This window comes from Arachis duranensis, chromosome 4 (genome assembly GCF_000817695.3).
Source record: "Arachis duranensis cultivar V14167 chromosome 4, aradu.V14167.gnm2.J7QH, whole genome shotgun sequence".
Lineage (NCBI taxonomy): Eukaryota > Viridiplantae > Streptophyta > Magnoliopsida > Fabales > Fabaceae > Arachis > Arachis duranensis.
In genome coordinates this window covers 97,832,542-97,855,707 of record NC_029775.3, presented here as the reverse complement: position 1 = coordinate 97,855,707, position 23,166 = coordinate 97,832,542, and the positions used below count along the sequence as shown (strand labels likewise).

The 23,166-nt window shown below is 34.9% G+C and overlaps 1 long non-coding RNA gene across 4 annotated transcripts; it reads right to left on the bottom strand.

Annotated features, from left to right (window-relative positions):
• Nucleotides 1-4,914: 4,914 nt before the first annotated feature.
• Nucleotides 4,915-7,236, bottom strand: LOC107485103 (uncharacterized). 4 transcript variants are annotated; one of them, XR_008008534.1, is made up of 6 exons: nucleotides 7,001-7,236; nucleotides 6,773-6,909; nucleotides 5,851-5,996; nucleotides 5,634-5,726; nucleotides 5,351-5,507; nucleotides 4,915-5,199 (listed from the first exon to the last, which is right to left on the bottom strand). It is a non-coding gene; the product is annotated as an uncharacterized LOC107485103 (long non-coding RNA). The 4 variants fall into 4 exon arrangements; XR_008008535.1 differs by having other exon boundaries at nucleotides 5,634-5,729; nucleotides 6,773-7,236; XR_008008532.1 differs by having other exon boundaries at nucleotides 6,773-7,236.
• Between the last annotated feature and the right edge of the window lie 15,930 nt (nucleotides 7,237-23,166).

The window sequence follows — 23,166 nt, the reverse complement described above, 5'->3', positions numbered from 1 at the left end:
TGCTGAAGTATGCCGAACATGACCTCTACAAGTACTTGCAGGTGTTGATTCTCTAACTGAAGCATGTGACCCATGTTCTTGGAAGCCATTCCACATTAACGGGTATTTTTGCACAGTTATTCGCATACAAATCCGGCTTAACATTTTCATATCGGCACCATAACTATTTACTTTCCGTCACCCTCTATCTTGTGACCTTTTGATCATTTCATAATCACACGTGTCGTGTTCTCTTTTCTTTCCTTCTTTTTCTCAACAAACCGAACTCATATCATAACTTAAAGCAAAATCTCTTCTCAAAAGATTGAATTTAAAACATTATAATTTTCTTAATAAATTGAACTAAAAAAAATAAGACTCTTTCCGTAATAAGTCAAAATCAAATAATATTCTTAAATCAGGTTTGCTTTTAAATAACGCTTTAAACAAAGTCTTGGAATTTTATAAAAATTTCAACAGCATTTCCTCTAAAATTCGGACTATGCCACCCTTCCAGAGTCCCTACCAAGCCATTTTCAATTCTCAAAAATCATTGATAAATCCAACAAACCATATCCATTATCAAAACATTTATAAATCTGAAAGCTAACTAAGTTCAATATCAAAATCATTTTCAACTCTCCATTTATTACCAATAAATCAAGCCAACGCTTTCTCAAACTCTTCCCATCAGTTTTAAATCCAAGTCATTCCTTACTTTAGAAGTATAAATCAAACTTTTCAATATTAAACCCTTTTCTCAATATGTATAAATATGTAAACCTATTCTTTTCTCAACATATTAGAAACATTTCTCAAAATAAGCTTCTAAGTCGGATTTTCAAATCAAAATCACCTTTTTGTATATTTTTACAAAAACTCGAACAAGACCTCCCATTTAACATTCGACTTCACCACCCTTACAGACTGCTTCATTCTCAACAATTCACTAATCTGATTCCACAAACATCAATACAGCATAATTCTCAATAATCAACTTACTTTAACTTAATTTAATAACCAACAGTTCGCTTCGACATTCAATACAATAATATCCAAATCGAATTAGCATATTCAACAAACAATATTTCCCTAATCACTGCAACAGTGCTCACTATTATCAAATAAATCTCAAATCAACAACCAAATTAAGAAATTAACAAGAGTAGAAATTCCAGCAACATTCACAGCCTCAATCCAAACTCAATTCATATTTCATTTTAACAAACAACACCAATTGAACACCATTCAACCACAATTCAACAAATTGTCATCAATTAGTAATACTAAACTCTTGTAAATTATTTGCAATTATTCAATGAGCCTTTTGGTTATTCTTAAATTAAAACTTTTAATTTTGAAAAAAAACCCTACCTCAGTTAGTTGAAACTTGGTAATTAAACGTAACAAACCGTTTGTTTGTTTTTAATTCATATAGTAGCAACAACTTTTCTCTTGGAGCAGCAGCAACAACGATCTCAAAACTAATCATAATTATTTAGGAGATAAATTGGCAACACTAGAATAAAATATGCTAATATAATTAGGACAAAAATATGATAGAGGAACAAAATAGTAACAGAGTAAGGAAGAAAATGTTACAGGTCTCATAAACGAAGAAATTAGAACCAGTAAAACAGAAACAGTGCTACCGGCAACAACGGCAGTGACATCCCCTTTCAAGTTTGATGATGACAGAATGCTCCGTAGGGGCTAGCTCCAACAGCGACAACAATGGCTCTAGCGGCTAGCACTAGCAACAGCAACGGCAACTCCTCCCTCATCCTCCCATCGTGTCTTTCACTCTCTCTGCTTCGTGCGATGGCGATAGCTTAGGGCTCGACGACGGTGCACGATGATGGCCATGCAACAGCCGCGGTGAGCTAGACGTGAACGGCCTCCCTCCAGTGGTGACGACAGGACGCGGGCGGCCTCTCTCTTCTCGCGGACTCTCTCTCTTCGCGTCTTGATGACCCTGTCTCCATGATTCTATTTTTAATGGCGATTCAGCAGTAGTGACCGGCAGTAAAGCGCGACAGACATGGCGCGACGATGGCTGGTGGAGGCGCAGTGCCCTCCCTCTCTTGGATCCCTTTTCCGTGCTCTCTCCTCTCTTTACCATGTGTATGTGTTGGTGTTTGTGAGCTGTTGGTGAGAGTGTGAGAAAAAGGGGGTTGGGGTGGCAGTGAGGCAGTGCTAATGTGATAAGGGTGTGAGGGTGATTGTTAGGTTAGGGTTAATGTCAATTAGGGTTTTGATTTGGGAATTTGGATTTTGTGTATGAAATTGGAGATTTTGGATAGTTTAATAATTTTAATAAAATTAAGGGTAATAGAGTAATTAAAAATTAATTTTAATCCAATAATAATATCTATAAAAATATTATTTAATTATTAATTTACAAATTTATTTTCAAATAATTACTCTAATTCCATAACTAGAGATAATTAAATTAATTTTTTTAAATCATAAAAGAAAATTTAAAATCTAATTAATCAAATTAAAGCAGATAAAACTCTTAATCATTTTTTCCAATCATTAAAGTTTTAAATCAATAATAAGAAAGTACTAAATTAATATAAAATATCTGAAAATATGTTCTCAAATAAATAAAATAAATCATAAATAATTTATTATTTAATTTTTAAAATCTGGGCCTTACATTCTACTCCACTCATAAAAATTTTCGTCTTCAAAAAAATTGATATAAGATAAAAAAAGATTGATATCAACTTCACTCTCAAACATATCAGAAATAGAAAGGTTTTACGCGTTTAGTTTTTAAACATAAAAAAAATTACTTTGTATGAAAATTAATAAAAAGTGTAGTGTGATGCAAAAATTGTATGATAGGTTTAATGCAAATTAAATCTTAAAATCCGAGGACTTGGAATTTTAGCAATTAAGCTCAAGTTTGAACAAAGGAAATCCAAGATTTAGAAAGAAAAGGTTGAACATCACGGATAATGGTCATAAGAATTTAGAAGGATGAATAGAATTGCAATCAAACAATGATATACAGATAGTGAAGTGTACCGGAAGAAGAGTAAAACCGTACCTTACGAAATAAATTTGAGGCAAAGAACTTTGATAGGAATAATAAAAGAAAATGTAGCATATTAATTCCACCACAAAAAAGGTTAAAATAGCGGTTTTTTAAGGTAATTACGGAGGTTATAACCGCTATTATTACCGAAAATGGCGCCCCCAAGAAACGCCGTAATTCTGGGCGCCATTCTGGTTATTACGGCGGTTTCCTGAAAACCGCCACAATTTCCTGGGTTAAAACGGCGGTTTTTGAATAGGTTAAAATGGCTGTTCAAACCGCCGTTATTTCCAGAGTTAAAATGGCGGTTCTTGTATAGGTTAAAATAGCGGTTCGAACCGCCATTATTACCCTGACAGATTGACGTTTTGGTTGGTTAAAACGGCGGTTCAAACCGCCGTTATTTTCAGGATTTAAATGGCAGTTTTTTGATAGGTTAAAACGGCGGTTTGAACCGCCATTATTACCCTGACAGTGGTATTTTGGTTGGTTAAAACGGCATTTTTGAACCGCCATTTTTATCCTGACAGTAGCGTTTTGGTTGGTTAAAATGGCATTTTTGAACCGCCGTTTTACCCTGATAGTGACATTTTTTATCGTTTAAAAAAACAATTTTTACCGTCATTTTTATTGCGTTAAATAAATAATTTTATGATTAAAATTTCATAATAGCAAAAAATCATAATCCATAAATGAAATATTATATAACTCATAAAAAAAATATTAATACAATATATAATTTTTTTATTATTGAAAATCAAAAGTAATAACTCCTATACAAAATGTTGCCTTACTAAATTTTTCAAAATACAAGCATTACAATAAACATTAATCAGTCAAATCTACCATCCAGTTCCCTAAACTATGTTAATATCTAATAATGTATTTAAACCATCTAATAAGTGTTGTTTTTACTACTTAGAATATGAATATACAAGATAAGTTGCTTAGCTAAGTGATGATGAATAAGATTTGGAGGCCAAAAGTTTCCTCCTTTTGTAATTAACTTTAAAACAAGTCTGCCTTAGTTTCTTGGTCTCTTCTGTGAGTTTCATCCCAGGAACTTGCTCCAACATCTTTGTTTTATGCTCCAACACTCCATTTTCATTATCCAAACTCATCTCTTACAAAGATTTGTAAGAACCTCTCCTGTCAGAAAATTTCTATCAAGCCGGCTGTTATAAATTGAAATTATAACAAAGAAAAGATGTCATTAAAAACAATATATAACTATTCAAATAATATAAAGAGAAAAAATAAAATTAGATTGGTAGACCTGTCGCATTTTCTTTTTACCTACAATGCATTTGTTCATTATCTTCTATCAAGAAGAAAAAGATTTATTGAAGCAATAAAGAATCCAAATATAGCCCAAATCCTTCTCCAAAACCTGCACCATGAAAAAGATTTATTGAAGCTCTCTGTTACGACAAAGTAAATACATGATAGGAAGATGATTTAGCTTTGCTATACTCAAATTAATTCATTTCTTCATCGTTTTTTTTACTTATAAGAAAGATCTGTCCTTCATAAAATTTTAGTTTTCATATTAAGTAAACTTAGTTCGTACATTTTTCCACATTTAAAATTAAATAGATAAATAAATCTAGACATTATGAACTACTTTTCTGTTTCAAAATCTAACCAAATAAAAATTTCAAGAACAATGTCATGAATTGTGGATCTCAACACAGTTAAACTAAGGTCAGAAACATTGGAACATAACTCTATCAACCAATAAGAATTTGTATACCAGTGCATTTTCAAGCAAAGTATAGGTCTGACTATGGTAATTTAGCTGTGAGACTTATGTGTACTCAGTTGAACTGAGTATGAATTCAAAAAGGTTAAACCAAGCTGTCTTCAGAGATGCATGTAACTTGCCTCAAAACTTTTGGAAGTTGTCAGTCTTGACCAGATTTTCTCCTTATCAATAACTTGCTGTAGTAGCCTCTGAGCAAGATTCACCCAGAAAACAATCTCTTCTGAACCCCATTCGTCTTTTGCTCCACAGGCTACAACTCTCGGCCCAAAATGAACAAGAAATTCTCTGTGCAGACCTATACATTCCAGCCTTCGAGAATGTAGTAATCTTGAAGCTCCACATCTTCCACTACTTCTCTGAATGTGAATGACTGTCGTATGCTTGCACTTCTCAACGTTTCTTGGATTACCTGATGAAAATTAAAACATAAACATATATTAATAAATTGGTTTAATGCATTAAAAATTGGGATTGTCGTGCAAGTATTTGAGAAGCCAAGTAAGAGCAGTTGTAGTGGTGTCATGTGCAGCGAAGATAACACCAATGAGATTATAAGAAACCTGAGAATCAGAGAGTTGGTATTTTCCTTTCGCTTCCAGCAATTCTCCCAATAACCCTCCACCAAGCTCTCCACTTTCTTTTCTTTTTATTAACCTCCCTATACTCTCATTTAGAAGCTTCCTTGCCTTCATTCATATTAATCACCAAGTAAAAATCCTGCTACCACAAGCAGTGTAAAAAGAAATAAATTTAGGCAACTTTTACAAATAAAGTGAAGGAATCCATAGCATTTCTATAAAGAGAATACTCAAATAACACTCCTAGTATAAAATGATTTGCCACCTTCTTTAAAGTCAAAAGGATTTGCATATTGGCAATGCTCAGCTGCAACAACATGCTCCCTTTTGGGTTTCTCGGCGTCTTGTTTCTTACTACCTGCTATAGTAGAAATATGAGAAAAAGTACCCTTCACCAACCTAGTTTGATGAATCATGAACGTAACATATTATTTTTATCACTCATAATAGAAGCAGCTATGTTCATATAAAAGAGAAGACACCTCTTTTGTCAGTCTTACACTGGCTTTTGCAGATTTGATGGTTTAGATCTTCCTGAACATTGGACCCTAAATAATAATCAGGTTGATCCTCTGCCTCAGATTTATTTCTCTGATAGTTGCTTACATTAGACCCTGAATATCAAATACTGTTAAACTATTCAGGGATAGAAACTCACATTCAAAGGCCAGACAAAGTCATCATATATCCTAAGTATCCTTTCATGGACTGCAGCATCAAAAGCAAAAAGAACTAAGAATCAAGCTGAATTGGTGAACCTAATGAGGGACATCATATATCCTAAGTATCCTTTCATGGACTGCTGCTATAGAAGATACTATGAACCTAATGAGGGACATCACAGAGTAAATAAGACGGAGTAAATAAGGGATAGTAAATAAGAGATAGTACATGAGTACATAGTAAAAGTTGGTGAACCTAGTTCATTTGGATTTTCTCTCTTTCGCTACAATTAAATGGAATAGTGTTCATAGTTCTTAATAGGCTTTCTTAGTTGGACTATGTGGAAGACTAGAAACCAGTTCATATTTCAAAATATAGAAATTAATCCAGCAACAACAACTATCTGAGCAATTAAGCATTGTGAATCAGAAACATTGCCTTTTGCTCGTTTATGCCTTGAATCAGGTGCACAGCCTTGTGTGATAACATGCCAAATCCACTTGAATAGTTTCAATACTAAAAATTGATTAAAAATATTAAAATAGACACAGACTTTGTATTTGGTCCTAGCTCAGTATAATAACAACTATAGTAATTCATATATCAAACACCGTGGTTTACTAATTCTATGCGAAAGTAAGTACAATTAAAGAATAAAACCCTTAGTTTATGCATACATGTTTTCTAAATTTCATGAAACAAAAGCAGAAAAAATAAATCAATTACTCTATTGTAAGCAACCTGTAAATGATTTGCAAGCAGATCAATGGTGTCTCGCTTAAGAAACTTCTTTGCTGAATTTCTCTTTCTCCTTATCACATTGATCCGATTCCTTGATTGTTTAATCAATGATTTGCTGAAAAACAAAAGGAGATAAACTGCAAAATTGAAAATCAAAATCTGCATAATTACAATCAATGAAAGGTATTAAGAAGGAAGAAAAGAAGCAGAAAAATCAAAGTGCAAAACCATTTCACGATGAATTCCCAATCAAAGAGGCCATCAAAAATTTTGGCAGATCTAATTTGGTGGTGTGAGGGATGAGAAACAATGACGAGATGAACGATAGCTGCGAAAGATGAAGGGCGACAAGAGATTAGGGTTCATCATTCACATCACTCACACTTTCTCGTACGCAGCAACACTAATCACTCTTTCATCTAGAGCATTCGATCTAAAACCTCTGCGTCGGGTTTCCATGCCGCAACAGATCTAAAAATCTTGGAGAAGAAGATGCATTACTCAGAGAGAGAGAGAGAGAGAGAGAGGGAGAGGGAGAGAGAGAGAGAGAAGAGGTAATTAACGCATTCTAGAGAAAAAGAAATGAAATGAGAATTTTGTATACAAACCTAGAAGTGAGAACGCAGATCCCATCAATGGAAGCTGTGAACTCTGAAGAGGCATCACCGGAGGAGAAAACTCACTCTCGCGCACTCTACTTGCTAAGCTAGGTTTGCATAAATGAGGTTTTTCTTTAATTAATAAAAGAATATATCGGCGGTGGTTCTAACCGCCGAAATCACAAAAACTGCCATATTCAACAAGAAAGTTATGACAACAACATGTACCACCGAAAATAAAGAAAATTATGGCATTTATAAAGAACCGCCCTAATAACAATGTTGTTTTAAACCAGTTTTTTTGTAGTGTTCAAAGCAAATTCAAGTTGAATTAAAGGAATACAAGGTTCACAAATATAGGCAGCCAAAGCCAATGGCAATGTTTTCAAGGAGTCAGAGATTATTTGTCGCGCCAAAATAAATTCAAGGTCAAGTCAAGGAGTACAAAATTTATGAACAATGACAAAGTTGAATGTTTCAAAATATTCAAGTAACAACTAGGAACATAATCAAGCAAAGATATATATGAACGATACGATATGGTCGAAAGAAAAAAAATATTTGAACCATTTTTTAAGAAGAAGTTCGAAACAAAGAATTTCACTGCAAGCAATCAAGAAAGAGATAACACCAAGTCACATTGCATCGAAATGAACTAGAGAGAATTAAATTATAAAATAAAATTCAAAATCTAATTAATCAAATTTAATATAACTAATTATTTAATTTTTAAAAATCCGAAATGTTACGATTACTCGTGTCAAGAAAAAAGAGCGAAAATAGTTATTTAAAGATTAATATATGTGGAAGTTGTACTTGACTTCTTATTTTAATAATTATAATATTTCAGTAAATATTCTTATTTTATCTCCATATTTATTTTAAATCAAATAAGATATTAAGTCATAATTTAGTCCTATATACTCTACACTAAATATAATATAAGAACCTAATTTTATCTAAATCTCTCTATATCTATCTTTCAATCTTTATCTCTTAGTTTCAATCTCACTTTTAAACAGAGTCTTAAAAACCGATAATAAGGATTAATCATTAAAAGAGACCATTCATATTTTAAAGAATAACATTATATAATCAACAAAATTTGTAATTTTTAGTCAATATTTAGGTGATATTTAAAATCTAAATACTAAATTCTAAACCTTAAATCTAATAATATAAAAATAAAATATTAATTAAATATTAACTAATATTGATAAAAATATAGAAATATTTTAAAAATAATTAGAACTTGTCTTGTTTAATATTTATTAATTATTATAATTAATAATAAATGTTATATAAAATAAATTCTATCTTTTTTAGTCTCTCTAACCTACTCTAAAAAATATTTAGTCCCCTAATATTTTTCTATTTAAATTTAAGAAAGATCTATACAAAAATATTTAAGGATAGATAATAACTAAATTTTGGTATAGATAGACAATAATATAAAAATAAATAGTCTCTTTTAATAATTTAATCATCCTTGAAAGTAATTTTTTTGTAATATTCTATGAAGCGTTATTACGTTTTTAAATTATCATATTCACGTATTAACATAGTTATCAAAATTGAATCGGTGATCGAATCGGTTAGATTACTGGCAGGGACGGATCCAGAAAATTTAATATGAAGGGACCGAATTTTAAACTCTATTTTCTTGTAGTGTTATTAATTATTTAAAAAACACAATACCTTTATAGAATATAAGATATAAGATATTTTTATAAAAGTTTTTTTTTCAACAAACGTAAATTTAGAAAAAAATAAATATTTTTTATAAGAAAAGAATATCTAAAATACATAATGTGATTACCAAAATATAAATTTTAAATATGTTAATATAAAATAAGCAAATGATTTTTTAATTAAATATAGAGATTATTATATAAAAACTAATTTAAAATTTAAAAAAACTTGAGGGTATGATATTAAATTAGTTAAGTAAAAAATATTAATGAATTAAATAATTAAGACATAAATTTATCACATAGTGAAAAATAATACATATAAAAATACTAAATTATATAATATTTTTTATTTTTTAAATACATATCTCATATATAAATATAGTTTCTAAAAATTTTGGGGGGCCGAGGCCACTATTCGCCCCTCTCTAGGTCCGTCCCTGATTACTGGGTCATTGAGTTATTGGTTCAATCGATGGATTACTGGTCAAACCGGTTAATGACAAGTTTGACTAAATATCATCTAAAGATTTTCAACTATCAACTTCATATGAAGATAACTGCACGTGAGTCTTTATCTATTATTATATACTACATGTATTTATTAAAAAAATAATATTAATAGATATCATATAATCATGAAAAGGAAAAATAAATTGTGATTAATAAATTTTTTTGTTTATCTTTTTAATTTGTATATATTTAATAAAATTTATAATTAAATAAATATAATTGATTTAAAAATGAGTGACTTTAATGTAACACCCTCACTATCAGAAGTCCGGCTGCGCTACTTTGATAGCAAGAAGTATTACGACTACTTTACATACTAAATACTAGAATAGGAGCCTGTGACTCGATACTGTTTCGTTGATTTCTTTGAAAACCAGAAATAAATACTTTACTTTAAGAAAAATACAAGCAGGCATAGATTCATATACAAGACTCCTTATATAATAATTCAATATAATATACGTATAAAACATACAATTTCTATCCCTCTTACAAACTTGTAATAACAAAGACAAGGGGAGAAAATAATCCAATTAATACAACAACAAATAAACCAAATGTAGTATAACTCTTCTTAATGCTTCTTCATCTGGTTCCTGAAAAGGTAAAGCTATAGGGGGTTGAGAACCTAACCACACGATCTCACCACGGAGTTTCAAAGTTGTCATAAGAAGATATTCAATAAGAAAACTGTTTCCAGATTTAGTGATTATCATTGCCTTATGAATCCTTTTTTAAAATCCAATAACTAGTCATTCAAAACCTTTTCAAAGAAATAATGTTTAATATTTTTAGAAATCCAAAGTCTTTCTTTTCTCATAAGCAAATCTCAATCAGAAATCAACTACGCAATCAAACAACACAATCATTAATTTAGCACCAAAGTCCATTCTCAAATGTAACACACCAGGACAAACACAGGCAAGACAGACAAGAAAAGCACAAGTAGGAAGCAGTTACAGCAAATAGTTCCAAGTAGCAGTTAAGAACAGTTTAGCAATTAGGTAGACCAAAACAAGTTCAAACCCAAGCAAAGCATACAAATGCATATGATGCATGCCTGTCCTATGGCTGATGAGACTTATCTATCGGTTATCCAGTCAATCCAACAAGTCTGAATTGTCCTTAGACTATCCCCCGACGTGCATCCCCAAGAGTCTATGCATAGCTTTTTCTCAAATAATCAATATTGCTCAATGGGGGTAACATTCCCGGGAATTTATATAGTGCCCGGTCACACTTACGTCGTAGGGTCAACAGAGTATCGAGTTTTCAACCTGGTACACGTGGTGGCAAGTCACGGCACTTAATCCAGGGAACCTCGTATCTCAAATATTTCAAATTCATAAGCCAAATGAATAATTCAAAGTTCATATCTCAACATTCTCAACATCATAATCATTCATCAATTCAAATCTCATTTCCAAATTCGTTCAAAAACCATATTTCAAAGAAAATCCTCAACAATCTTCATCATCCTTCTTTTCATCCCATTCATTAACAATCCCTATTCAAAACACAATTATTTCTTTGATAGATAAATCAATCTTAAAACATATAATGTTTAAAAATAAATCTTTCTGATTAGTTACTTCAAATAAAACTTCCAATTTTATAAAATTTCGACAGCATCTCCTCTAAAATTCGGACACTGCCACCCTTTTCGGGTCCCAACCAAACCAAACGCCTGTTAATCAGTCAAATCACTTCTAATAACCATTATCACAACAACACTCAATCCAAGGAAATTGCAAAATCCATAATTCAATCAACCAATCCTAAAAATCACAATTTAAACTGACTTCAACCAACAACATCAATCAATAGTTAAGAATTCTCAATCTTCTCAAACAGTTTCAAACCAAACCATTTCTCAAACACTTTTTGAATCATTTCCAAAATAGCAAATCATTCTCAATAAATAACCCGTTTTCAATTATCAAGTCCTTCCCAAATTTATTTTAAAATCAAATTCCGATATCCAATCGGGTTTAATATCAAATCAGATTTCAATATTAAATCTTTTCTAAAATCAAACCGTTTCCAAAATTAACCTAAAAGGAAATAATAAATCTTCTCTAATAATTCAAAGAAAACCACTTTAACAACATCAATCAATTAATCCAAATATCCAACTTTTTCAATTGATCAGTTTATCAATCAAACTAATAATCTCATTCATCCAAAGCAACTCAATTCAATTGATAAGACTTACGACATCACAAAAATATATCTTACACATTAATATCGATTTATAACAACTCTGGAAGGTAAAATAAGTTTAAGAAAAGTGTCCCTACCTCGACTAGCTAAATTCACATAGGTTAAACACGGTAACCCCCTTCCCTTTTTGTTAATTTCAGCAGCGGCAGCAACTCTAATGGCTTGTTAGTACCATTAATACTATTACCTATGATAATTCCATTAGCAAACAGGGAAGTAGAGTAAGGACTGAGGAGTTACATATTCAGAAATAGCAGAATTAGAATTGAAACTGGAAAAAGGCAGTACTGATTCGAAGACAAGAACAGAGGAGGCTGTGGTGGATCCTTCTGGTGGCAGCTTGGACGGCGGTAGAGAGACTCACGGTGATCGTATAACATGGCTGATGCGTGAGCATCTTTTCTATCTTTTCCTAGTGAATTTGCATGGATTTTGTTGAGTTTAATCAAGAATTAATTATAGTTTAGCCACTATAGATGCTATTTTGAGTTTTGTGCAATACTGTTTATTTTAGGTAGCATTCGGCAGGATTTGATGGAGTTTCTACAGCACAAGAATCAAAGGAGATGGCTGCGAGGAGCGACGCGCACGCGTGCCTGACGCGTGCGCGTGATTTGGAGGTATCCATGGCGACGCGTGAGCGTGACTGACTCGTACACGTGAATTGAAGATTTGCTCAGCGATGCGTGCGCGCGACCGACGCATCCGCGTGACTCGCAGAAAATACCATCGACGCGTACGCGTGACATGCGCCACGTGCAGAAAAACGCAGAAAAATGCTGGGGGCAATTTTTGGGCTATTTTGGCCCAGTTTTCATCCTAGAAAATACAGATTAGAAGCTGCAAAATGGACAAATCAAGTGATCCCCACCCATCAGTTGAAGACTTGTTAATTAATTCGAATTTAAATTCAAATCTTATTTTTAGGAAAAGATATTATTTTTAATTTTAGATAATTATATTTTAAATTTATTAGGATTAGTTATAAATAGGAACTTAGATGCCATCAGAAAGGAGGACTGTACATTTTACCAGAACCCTTATTTTTCTTCTCTGAACCATGAGCAACTAATCCTCCATTGTTAAGGTTAGGAGCTCTGTCTATGTGTATGGATTGATTTTATTGCTTTTTCTAATTTAATTCATATTTTGATTTATATTTCAATAATTGTTTTCGCTCTTTATTTTATGAATTTGGGTGGAACAGAAGTATGACCCATGTTCTAATTGAGTTCTTGTATAACTTGGAAAAGCTCTATACTTGAACAACAGCTTGAAAACATATTATACTGAATTTCTAATTGTTTGTATTTAACGGGATACGTTACATATAATCCCTTTATTTTTGGATAATTAGGATTCTTTTGGCATATAAACTAGAAATTGATCGTCACCCTCTAATTGGAATTAATTGACCAAGGAATTGGCAGTTAATGGATTTTAGAGGAGACTAGGAAGGTCTAAGGAATTAGAGTCTAGTCACATATAGTTTTCCATGAATTAAATCTTGCATGATTAAAATAGTTAGTAAGAAAAATCAATCCGGAAAAATAGATATCTCTGAAACATTAGCTGTTTTCTCAATATTTTATTCCCAACTTATTTATCTGCCTGTCTTTAATATTCCAAATATGTTGTTTAATGCCCTTTGAATACCAAAACACTCTTTTCTTCTTGTCTAACTAATCCTATCAAACGCTATTGTTGCTTAATCCATCAATCCTCGTGAGATCAACCCTTACTCACCTAAGGTATTACTTGGTACGAGCTGGTGCACTTGCCAGTAAGTTAGTGGGTTACAAATACCGCATCAAGTTTTTGCCGCCGTTGCTGGGGATTGACTGAGATTAACAACTATGAGTTGTTTGATTGCTTAGATTATGCGTTTTATTTTTTATTTTATCAAACTCTATTTTAAAAAAAATTCAAAAAAAATTTAAATAAATAAATAGCACTAATATTTTTCTTAATTTTTGAAATTAAGTTTGGTGTTACCTTTTTATTATTTTTTTTCTATCTATTTATTTATTTTATTTTGTATTTTTTTTACACAGGTTACCTCTCTAGGAATTCTCTGCACTCTGACGTAGAGATTCCCATTCTTTGTTTTTTTTTTTTTGTTTATGCGCAGAAACAGAGACAAAGAACATCTCTTAGACTTTGATCCTGAACCTGAAAGGACTTTCAGGCAGCGTTTACAATAAACAAGACTTTACAAGGCTGCAGAATCTACTATGGATCTGAATAATACTGATAATGCCAATGTGGCAAACCCGAATGGGAATGAGCAAAGGAGAGTGCTTGGCTCTTACTCTTCTCCTACTGCAGATCTTTGAGTTGAAGCCTCAACTGGTTACCCTGGTGCAACAAAATTGCCAGTATCATGGTCTTCCCCACGAAGACCCAAATCAGTTTATTTCTAGTTTTCTGCAAATTTGTAATACTGTGAAGACAAATGGAGTAAACCCAGATGTGTACAAACTCATGCTCTTTCCGTTTGCTCTGAGGGATGGAGCAAAGCTATGGCTAGATTTCCAACCTAAGGAGAGTTTGGATACTTGGAACAAGGTGGTCACTGAGTTTCTCACAAAATTTTTCCCACCAAAGAAGCTGACTAAGCTTAGGATGGAGGTTCAGACCTTCAGGCAGAAGGATGGTAAGACTCTGTATGAAGTTTGGAAGAGATATAAGCTACTGACTAGGCAATACCCTCCGGACATGTTCTCCAAATGGACTCAACTAGACATCTTTTATGAAGGCTTGGGTGAAATGTCCAAGATGTGCCTAGATAATTCTGCAGGAGGTTCATTGCACAAGAAGAAGACACCGGAGGAGACTATTGAGCTTATTGAATTGGTTGCTAGCAACCAATATTTATACTCCTCTAACAGGAATCCTGTGAACTCTGAGACTCCTCAGAAGAAAGGCGTCATGGAAGTAGAAACTATTAATGCTCTTCTTACTCAGAACAAGCTTATGTCTCAACAAATAAGTCTACTTACTCAACTAATGGGTGGCATGCATGTCTCAGCTATCAACACCCAAAATCCCCCTCAAGAAGCCTCTTATGACATGACAGGTAATTTTGTGCTGAATGATAATTATGATTATGCTCAAGCTTCTTCTGAACAGCTCAATTACATGGGGAGTGCTACTAGAAATCCCAACAATGATCCCTATTCTAAGACCTACAATCAAGGGTGGAGGAATCACCTAAATTTTGGGTGGAGAGACCAATCTCAAAGACCTCAAAATTTCAACAATAATTCTTAGGGCGGCTTCCAACAGAATAATTACAATAACCGCCAATTTCAAGCTCAACAACAACAACCACCTCATCAGGCAAACTCTAAATCCCAAGAAGATTCTAATTGAGAGATGATGATGAGTTTCGTGCAGGAAACCAGAGCCTCCATTAGAAACTTAGAAATACAAATGAGCCAAATAAGCAAGCAATTACCTGAGAGGTCTACAAGCACATTTCCAGGTGATACAGTGGTGAACCCAAGAGAAGACTGCAAGGTTATTCAGTTGATAAGTGGTAAATTAATTGGTTCTGAGACCAAGGCCAATGAAGAATTAGTTGAAAAAGAAACCCCAGAGGAGAAGAAGGAAGAAGTCGAGCGCACACCTCCTAAGCGTGCAGACAACCCTACCCTGATTCTCTTGACACTTATCCTACCTTGCCAAAGGCTCCTGAATACAAGCCAAGAATGCCATACCCTCAGAGGCTTCAGAAGGCTTCCAAAGAAAAACAGTTTTCTAAATTTTTAGATGTCTTCAAAAAGCTACAGATCAACATTCCTTTTGCAGAGGCTCTTGAGCAAATGCCTCTCTATGCTAAATTTATGAAAGAATTGTTGACCCACAATAGGAACTGGAAGGAACAAGAAATAGTGGTGTTAACCAAGGAATGCAGTGCCATTATTCAACACAACCTTCCTGAGAAGATGACAGGCCCAGGGAGCTTTGTCATTCCTTGCACCATTGGAGATGTCACCATTCAGAGAGCTTTATGTGACCTTGGAGCCAGCATCAATCTCATGCCACTTTCAGTGATGAAAAAGCTTCAAATTGAGGAGGTAAAATCCACTCGTATTTCTCTTCAACTTGCTGATCTTTCTATTAAATTACCTGTGGGTGTTGTTGAGGGTTTACTTGTTAAAGTAGGACCATTCATCTTTCCTGTTGATTTTGTTATATTAGACATGGAAAAGGAGGTAAAATCCTCTATTATACTTGGTAGATCCTTTTTAGCTACAGGTAGAGCTCTGATTGATGTACAAAAAACGATGAATTAACCCTGAGGGTCAATGAAGAACAGGTGGTCCTTCATGTTTTTGAAGCTCTCAAGCACCCCAATGATTCTGAAGGGTGTATGAAAATAGATGTTATTGAACCACTTGTTCAAGAGGTACTGAAAGCTGAGGTGCTTGATGACATTCTGGATCCCATCTCTGAGTATGAATTAGTTGAAGTTGATAATTCACCACTCCAGAAGACTATGGTTCACACGCCTAGAGCAGAGGAGGAAGCCCCCAAGCTTGAGCTCAAATCCTTACCTTCTTCTCTGAAATATGTGTTCTTGGGTGAGAATGACTTATATCCTGTGATTATCAGCTCTTCCCTGAAGCCTGAAGAGGAAGAGGCGCTTATTTCAATGCTTAAGAGTATAAAAACAGCTCTTGGGTGGACCATTAGTGACTTGAAGGGGATTAGTCCAACCAAGTGTATGCACAAGATCCTCCTTGAAGATGATGCTAAACTAGTTATGAAACCACAAAGGAGACTCAATTCAACCATGAAAGAGGTGGTCCAAAAAGAGGTAATAAAACTATAGGAAGCAGGAATTATTTATCCTATTTCTGATAGTCCTTGGGTAAGTCCTGTGCAGGTAGTTCCCAAGAAAGAAAGGATAACAGTGATCAAGAATGAAAAGAATGAGCTTATTCCCACAAGAACCGTCACTAGATGGAAAATGTGTATAGACTACAGGAGGCTCAACATTGCTACAAGGAATGATCATTTTCCCTGCCTTTCATTGATCAGATGCTTGAGAGGTTAGCTGGTCATGCATTTTATTATTTTCTAGATGGATATTTTGGATATAATCAAATTACAGTGGACCCTCAAGATCAGGAGAAGACAACATTCACATGCCCCTTTGGAGTATTTGCCTACAGAAGAATGCCTTTTGGACTTTGCAATGCTCCAGCAATTTTTCAGAGGTGTATGCTTTCAATTTTTTTTTATATGGTTGAAAAGTTTATTGAGATATTTATGGATGACTTCACTGTTTTTGGTAATTCTTTTGAATCCTGCCTTAATCATTTATCTCTTGTCTTGAAACGGTGTCAAGAATCAAACCTTGTTTTAAATTGGAAAAAATATCATTTTATGGTTACAGAAGGTACTGTTCTTGGATACCGGATTTCAATTAAGGGAATTGAGGTTGATAGAGCAAAGGTGGAGGTAATTGAAAAATTACCACCACCAACTAATATTAAGGCAATCAGGAGTTTCTTGGGTCATGCAAGATTTTATAGAAGATTTATAAAGGATTTTTCTAAAATTGCTAAACCTCTAAGCAACCTCCTTGGTTGCTGATGTTCCTTTTGTCTTTGATTCTGATTGTTTGCATGCTTTTGAAACTCTGAAAGCAAACCTTACCTCTGTTTCCATTATAGCTCCCCTTGACTAGGATCTACCATTTGAATTAATGTGTGATGCTACTGACTTTGCTATAGGAGCTGTTTTAGGACAGAGGCATGGTAAGCTTGTACATGTCATTTACTATGCCAGTCGTGTGTTAAATGATGCCCAAAATAATTACACAACTATAGAAAAGGAATTATTAGTTGTTGTGTATGCTGTTGATAAGTTCAGGTCCTATTTACTTGGTTCTAAGGTTATTATTTATACTGATCATGCTGCTTTGAAGTACCTTCTAACCAAACAGGATTCTAAACCAAGATTAATCAGATGGGTGTTGCTCCTTCAAGAGTTTGATATTGAGATAAAAGATAGGAAAGGGTCAGAGAATCAAGTAGCTGACCATCTTTCTAGAATTGAGCCTGAAGCAGGAGTACAACCACCCACAGCTATAACTGAGACGTTTCTGGATGAGCAATTGTTCCTCATTCAGCAGGCACCATGGTTTGCAGACATTGCAAATTATAAAGTCATGAATTTTATCCCAAGGGAGTACAGTAGGCAACAAGTGAAGAAGCTATTGACTGATACAAAGTACTACATTTGGCAAGAACCATACCTTTTTAAAAGGTGCTCAGATGGAATCATCTGGAGGTGTGTCCCAGATGAATAAAAATAGCAGATTCTTTGGCACTGTCATGATTCTGATTATGGAGGCCACTTTGGTGGTGAAAGGACAGCTACAAAAGTCCTTCAAAGCGGGTTTTACAAGCTGTCTCTCTTCAGGGACTCAAGAGCATTTGTGAAGCACTGTGGCAGATGTAAAAAAGCTGCAAATCTCCCTGCAAACCATGAAATGCCACACCAGGAAATTCTTGAGATTGAGTTGTTTGATGTGTGGGGTATTGATTTCATAGGACCTTTCCCACCCTCACATTCAAACAACTATATTCTAGTGGCAGTTGACTATGTGTCCAAATGGGTGGAAGTTATGGCTTTGCCCACCAATGATGCCAAAGTGGTAATGAGCTTTCTTCAGAGATATATCTTTAGCCGGTTTGGTGATCCAAGGACACTCATTAGTGATGGAGGAAGCTATTTCTGCAACAGACAGCTGGACTCTCTTCTGCAGAGATATGGAGTCCGTCATAAAGTGGCAACCCCCTATCACCCTCAGACAAGTGGACAGGTTGAAGTTTCTAACAGGGAACTTAAGAGAATTCTAGAGAAAACCGTCAGTGTTTCAAGAAAGGACTGGTCAAGGAAGCTTGATGATGCTCTCTGGGCATACCGAACAACGTACAAGACTCCCATTGGCATGTTCCCTTATCAGTTGGTCTATGACAAAGCCTGTCACTTGCCAGTTGAACTGGAGCATAAAGCTTACTGGGCAATTAGGTATCTGAATCTTGATTCAGAAGCTGCAGGAATCAAGCGAATGCTTTAGCTGAATAAGCTTGATGAATTCAGATATTCAGCCTATGAGAATGCCAAGCTCTATAAGGAGAGAACCAAGCTACTGCATGACAAGAAGATTTCCATCAGAGTCTTTGAGCCAGGACAAAGAGTGCTTCTATATAATTCAAGGCTCAAATTCTTTCCCGGGATGCTGAAATCTTGATGCTCATGACCGTTTGTGGTTACCAGAGCTTCATCGTATGGTCATGTGGAAATACAAGAAGAGAATTCTGACAGGAAATTTACAGTGAATGGCCAGAGGTTGAAGCACTATCTTGGAGGCGAGATTGATCGCCAGAGGTCCACTCATCAGCTGAACTAGCAGAGCTGACCGTCAAGCTAGTGACGTTAAAGAAGCACTTGTCGGGAGGCAACCCGATAAATTTGTATCCTTAGCAATTTTTCGTAGTAGTAGTTTTCTTAGTTATTTTATTGAGTTCTTACTAATTTTCTGATCATGCAGCTATTTTATCACAGGAACCGAACACCTCAAGCTAAAAAAAAAAAGAAGAGAGCACACGACGCGCAAGCGTCACTGACGCGAACGCGTCAATCACGTGTGCGTGAAAAACAAAATTGACAGAGAGTTACGTGAGAATGGCGCTGGACTCATGATTGGCGCACAAACATGACCGCGCGTACGCGTGCGCGTCATTGACGCATCCGCGTGACCTGCAAAATTGACGTAAAGGAGTGTTTGGGCAGAGAGTTATGCTGGCTTGGGACTGGAAGCGTGCTTGAGGCACAAAATTACTCACGCGAACGCGTTGCTGACGCATGCGCGTGAATTGCAAAAATGGTCACGCGAACGCATCGTATGAAATTATTGGGTCCCAAGCCACTCGAACAGAGAGTTGTGCGTGCGCGCGGCTGGCTTCGTGCAAATCGCACAAAACCCATGGCACGCGGATGCGTGCCTGACGCTAACGCGTCATTAAGAAAATTCGCGACCCACGCATACGCGTGCTGCACGCGTACCGTCGCCTTCGCTGCACAGATTTCACTTTTCTTTCTCTCTCTTCCAATCCTAATTCTCTCTTGTTCTTTTATCTTTATATTCTTCTTTTCTCTCACTATTTGTTTCTATTTTCAGTTCTTCTTTGCTTGAGGACAAGCAAACCTTTAAGTTTGGTGTTGACGCTTTACTTAAGAGTTTTCTGTTTATTCCTATGGCACCAAAAAGGAAAGCGAATCATCTTCACTGAGGAGCACAACCTGAAGAATAAAACGACCGCTCGGATAACTAAGGTGGTTGAGTTTCTTTCATTTCCTTTATTCCTTCCCTCTTTTTCTATGTTACGTTCTGGTTTTCTGCTATTTTGCTTTGTTTGTTGCATGATCCTTTATTAGTTAGAATCCTAGGACTAGTTTAGTTTTCTTTTAATTGCTTTAATGCTGAAAAGATATTTCATGTACCACTCACTGAACTTGAATCTAAAAAAAAAAGAAAAAGAAGTGATGTATTGCATGAGAAATTGAGTTAATTTTAAGAATAGTCTGATTTACTTAAAGGTGGTGGTATTTTCTGTGATTTTTGAATGCATGATATGAACAGTGCATATTTGAATTTGAATCAAGGGATGTTGATGTATAAGGAACAGGAATTTAGAGAATTATTATGACTTCTCTGAAATTTAGAAAAATTTAATCCTTGAAAAAAATAATAAAATAATAATAATAATTAAATAAAAGCAAGGTCCAAGGCTCTGAGCATCAATGACTAGGGAGGTCAGACATGATTAAAAGCTCAAAGAGTTGTTTCCCTAGTTATATGCTTGTGGTGTGATTGTGTCAAGTAATCCTTGAGACAGAACACTTAGAGTCGAGATCAAGTGCATTTAACAAGAGTATGCCAAAGGCTTTGAGCACTACTGTTTGGAAGTAACTGAAAAAATAATCAGAACTCAAAGAGAGTTCCCCAGTTAAGTGCTTGTGGTGTTTCTGTGTCAAGTAACTCTTGAGACAAAATATTTAAAGTCACGGCTAGGCTCAAGGTGCAAAGCACCAAAGAAAAATAAATTAAAGTAAATTTTGCTGTGTTCAAGGATTAAACTGAAATATAAAAGATCAGAGAATTCATGATATTATCCGGATTCTAATTCCGAATGACATTAACATTCTTCTGATTCAAAGGAGAGTGAGATGCCAAACCTATTCAGGATTGCAGTTGTAAACCCACTATAAGACGAGACACGAGCTTAATCAAACTCTCATTCTCATGCAAATTCATATCATAAGCTTATATTAGTTTTGGTTGCTTGAGGACAAGCAATAGTTTAAGTTTAGTGTTGTGATGTGTGAGAATCTTTTCTATCTTTTCCTAGTGAATTTGCATGGATTTTGTTGAGTTTAATCAAGAATTAATTATATTTTAGCCACTATGGATGCTATTTTGAGTTTTGCGCAATACTGTTTATTTTAGGTAGCATTCGGCTGGATTTGATGGAGTTTCTACAGCACAAGAATCAAAGGATATGGCTACGAGGAGCGACGCACACACGTGCCTGACGCGTGCGCGTGATTTGAAGGTATCCATGGCGACGCGTACGCATGACTGACGCGTACGAGTGAATTGAAGATTTGCTCAACGATGCGTGCGCGCAATCGACGCATCCGCGTGACTCGCAGAAAATACCATTGACGCGTACGCGTCACTGACACGTACGCGTGACATGCGCCACGTGCAGAAAAATGCTGGGGGCAATTTCTGGGCTGTTTTGACCCAGTTTCCAGCACAGAAAACACAGATTAGAAGCTGCAGAATGGACAAATCAAGTGGTCTCCATCCATCAGCTGAAGACTTGTTAATTAATTCGAATTTAAATTCAAATCTTATTTTTAGAAAAAGATATTATTTTTAATTTTAGATAATTAGATTTTAAATTTATTAGGATTAGTTATAAATAGGAACTTAGATGCCATCAGAAAGGAAGACTGTACATTTTACCAGAACCCTTATTTTTCTTCTCTAAACCATGAGCAACTAATCCTCCATTGTTAAGGTTAGGAGCTCTGTCTATGTGTATGGATTGATTTTATTGCTTTTTCTAATTTAATTCATGTTTTGATTTATATTTCAGTAATTGTTTTCGCTCTTTATTTTATGAATTTGGGTGGAACGGAAGTATGACCCATGTTCTAATTGAGTTCTTGTATAACTTGGAAAAGCTCTATACTTGAACAACAGCTTGAAACATATTATACTGAATTTCTAATTGTTTGTATTTAACGGGATATGTGACATATAATCCCTTTATTTTTTGATAATTAGGATTCTTTTGGTATATAAACTAGAAATTGATCATCACCTTCTAATTGGAATTAATTGACCAAGGAATTGGCAGTTAATGAATTTTAGAGGAGACTAGAAAGGTTTAAAGAATTAGGGTCTAGTCACATATAGTTTGCCATGAATCAAATCTTGCATGATTAAAATAATTAGTAAGAAAAATCAATCCAGAAAAATAGATATCTTTGAAACCTTAACTATTTTCTCAATATTTTATTCCCAACTTATTTATCTGCCTGTCTTTAATATTCCAAATTTGCTGTTTAATGTGCTTTGAATACCAAAACACTCTTTTCTGCTTATCTAACTAATCCTATCAAACGCTATTATTGCTTAATCCATCAATCCTTGTGGGATCGACCCTTACTCACGTAAGGTATTTGGTGCGCGAAATTGTGAACAATACTCTTCACAACTCTCATAATCCACGGTCATGAACCCCAAAAACTTGGTAGTTCAGTACCATGGCATTACACAACTTCGCACAACTAACCAGCAAGTGCACTGGGTCGTCCAAGTAATAAACCTTACGCGAGTAAGGGTCGATCCCACGGAGATTGTTAGTATGAAGCAAGCTATGGTCATCTTGTAAATCTTAGTCAGGCAAACTCAAATGGATATGATGATGAACGAAAATAAACAATAAGATAAAGATAGAGATACTTATGTAATTCATTGGTAGGAACTTCAGATAAGTGCATGAAGATGCCTTCCCTTCCGTCTCTCTGCTTTCCTACTGTCTTCATCCAATCCTTCTTATTCCTTTCCATGGCAAGCTTGTGTAGGGTTTCACCGTTGTCAATGGCTACCTCCCATCCTCTCAGTGAAAGCGATAGCATATGCTCTGTCACAGCATAGCGGAATTCAGCTGTCGGTTCTCGGTCAAGCCGGAATAGAATCCATCGATTCTTTCGCGTCTGTCACTAACGCCCCGCCTGCTAGGAGTTTGAAGCACGTCACAGTCATTCA